The sequence below is a fragment of the Dipodomys ordii genome, unplaced genomic scaffold (assembly GCF_000151885.1).
Source record: "Dipodomys ordii isolate 6190 unplaced genomic scaffold, Dord_2.0 Scaffold1, whole genome shotgun sequence".
NCBI lineage: Eukaryota > Metazoa > Chordata > Mammalia > Rodentia > Heteromyidae > Dipodomys > Dipodomys ordii.
Genome location: NW_012267217.1, coordinates 42,327,638 through 42,330,750, shown reverse-complemented (window position 1 = coordinate 42,330,750; position 3,113 = coordinate 42,327,638). Strand labels below are relative to the sequence as shown.

The 3,113-nt window shown below is 42.2% G+C and overlaps 1 protein-coding gene across 1 annotated transcript in view; it reads left to right on the top strand.

Annotated features, from left to right (window-relative positions):
• Ino80d (INO80 complex subunit D) overlaps positions 1-3,113 on the top strand; it is a 58,412-nt gene that overhangs the window by 8,746 nt on the left and 46,553 nt on the right. The window contains exon 2 of the mRNA XM_013016192.1: positions 1,476-1,576. The gene's annotated coding sequence lies outside the window, so the exon portion shown is untranslated. The remainder of the gene's footprint in view (positions 1-1,475; positions 1,577-3,113) is intronic.

Below are 3,113 nucleotides of genomic sequence, written 5' to 3'. Positions count from 1 at the left end.
CTGGGTTCGATTCCTCAGCACCACATAAGCAAAAAGAAAAAAGCCAGAAGTGGCGCTGTGGCTCAAGTGGTAGAACGCTAGCCTTGAGCTGAAGAGCTGAGGGACAGCACTCAGGCCCAGAGTTCAGGCCCACGACTGAACCAAAAAAAAAAAAAAAGGAGAGAGAGAGAAAGAAAAAAGACACCAATGATTGAGCTGTGGGGAAGAAGGGATTTTCAAGTAGAGAAAGTTGTCTACAGTTGCCTTGCTACAACAAGGTCTGGAAGCCAGAGGGGAAAAGTGTATTGAGGAATTTAATAGCAAAGACACCATTCGTTTCAGATTTTTAGAACAAAAGAACTTTGAGGAGTATGACCTACAACTTAGTTTTTCTTCTTTTGTGTCAAGCAAGGTACTGTTTTGTGATAGTAGGGTCTGGCTGGATGAATTGAGAGAGCATTTGGTTGAAAAGGATGTTAACTTGAGATAATAAATGTTCTAATCAAATCAAATACTATTCTTCTACGTGTTGGTGTTGGTGGGGTTCAAATCTAATGGCCTCACAAAGGCTATGAAAGCTGTCCACCACCAAATCATACCTACCCCAGTTCTACTAGTATATTTTCCATCATAAGAACATCAGTCCGGATGACGGTGGCTATTGGCTATAATCCTAGCTACTCAGGAGGCTGGGATTTGAGGATCACGGTTCAAAGCCAGCCCAGGCAGGAAAGTCTGTGAGACTCTTATCGCCAATAAACCACCAGAAAACTGAAAGTGGCTCTGTGGCTCAAGTGGTAGAGATCTCGCCTTGAGCTGAAGAGCTGAGGGACAGTGCCCAGGCCCAGAGTTCAGGCCACATGACTGACAAAAAAAGAAAGAAAGAAAAAGCCGGGCGCTGGTGGCTCACGCCTGTAATCCTAGCTACTCAGGAGGTTGAGATCTGAGGATGGAGGTTCAAAGCCATACCAGGCAGGAAAGTCCGTGGAACTCTTCTCTCCAATAAACCACCAGAAAACCGAAAGTGGCGCTGTAGCTCAAGTGATAGAGCACTAGCCTTGAGGTGAAGAGATGAAATACAGTGCTCAGGCCCAGAGTTCAAGCCCCACGACTGACAAAAAAAAAAAAAAAAGAAAAGAAACAAAGAAAGAACTTCAGTATATAACTTCTGTAGAGTATAGAAAACATTTTTAATGTAGATTGGAGGAAAGAATTCTTTGGGAGTTCTGTAGCTAGGCCTAAGAAGGTGGAGCCCCTCAATTAATGGAGATTACATTGTACCATTCAGACAACCACTAGCAGAGTATGTTTTTAGCCCTGTAGAGTTTAGATTAAAATGATAATACTAATAAGCTGCAACTTACTTTTTCTAATAGTAGTGAACAGAGTGATTATTACATGCTGGGTACCATGCTAAGCTCAATTCATGAAATACCTAATTTAATGCTCCTAAGCAAGTAAATGAGGTGCATACAGTTATAATCTTCCCTTCACAGATGAGAAAATTTACCAGACTTGAGTCCCATCTGATTTCTACCAGAGCCAATGAGTGATCTCTACAGCTGCACGAACTATCTGTACCTTTCTAATAAATCAGGTAAGGAACTTTAAATTACTGTCATTTAAGTTCATAATGCAACTTTTATTTGCCCAGTGCTGTTTGAAGCACAGTCTTTAGAATGTAACAGATATTTAAAAAGCATATTCTACTTTTCAGTATTTTAGTTTGAACAGTATTCTGAATATTACTAATATTTTTGGGTGGTGGGCAGGTGTTTTTCACTTTAGTTATTTATTTTTGGTGCCAATACTGAAGCTTGAACTCAGGGCCTGGGCAGTCTCTCTGACCTTTTTCCCCCCTCAAGGCTGGCATTCTACCACTTGAGCCACAGTTCTAATTCCATCTTTTTAGTGGTTAACTGAGTAAGAGTTTCATAGACTTTCCTGCCTGGGTTGGCTCTGAACCTCAATCCTCAGAGCACAGCCTCTTGAGTATGATTAGCAGTGATAGCTTTCATTGTTTTTCTTTGTCTTTCAGTTCATGAATTGTCCATTTTTATTTTAAATTTTTTTTATTTTTATTTTTTGGTGCTGGTACAAGGACTTGAGCTCAGTGCTTAGTATTCATACTTGGCTTTTTAGCTTAAGGCTAGCTCTCTACCACTTGAGCTATACACCTTCACTTTAAGAGTCCTTGGGATTTGCCCCTGGCTGGCTTTGAACTACAATCCTCTGATCTCAGCCTCTTGAATAACTAGCATTACAGGCTTGAGCCACCAGCACCCTGCTTCAGAGTTTACTACTTTGATTGATGTGTACATTTTAGTTGTTCCACGCCCCTCCCCCAACCTTGTTGTGCTGATTCTGGGGCTTGGATTCAGGGCCTGGGCTCTGTCCCTGAGCTTTTTTTGCTCAAGACTAGCTCTCTACTACTTGAGTCACAGCTCATTTGCAGCTTTTTTGGGGTAATTTATTGGAAATAAGTGTCATGGACTTTTCTGCCAAGGCTGGCTTTTTTTTTTGTTTGTTTTGGTCGGCTGTGGGGCTTGAACTCTGGGCCTGAGCGCTGTCCCTCAGCTCAAGGCTCAAGGCTAGCACTCTACCACGTGAGCCATAACACCACTTCCAGCTTTTTTCTTTTTGCTTATGTGGTGCTGAGGAATCGAATCCAGGGCCTCATGCATGCAAGGCAAGCGCTCTACCACTGAGCCACCTTCCCAGCCCCACAACTGGACTTCTTTACCCCTACATATCACCTTCACTCACTGGCAAGGAGGTATGAGGAAGGAAATACATAATCTTCAACAAATATCTAATAGACCCTAAGGCTTAAATGTTATCACATTTTCTGGTTAGGAATGTAGCTTAGTGGTAGAATGCTTGCCTAGAACTTGCAAGATCCTGAATTTCATCCCCAAACTAAAATTTATTAAAAAAACATTTAAGGGAAAATATTATTGTATTTTCTAATTCCTTTTTTTTTTTTTTTTTGCCAGTCATGGGGCCTGAGCTCTGGGCCTGGGCGCTGTCCCTCAGCTTTTCAGCTCAAGGCTAGCACTCTACCACTTGAGCCACAGCGCCACTTCTGGCTTTTTCTGCTTATGTGGTGCTGAGGAATCGAACCCAGGGCCTCA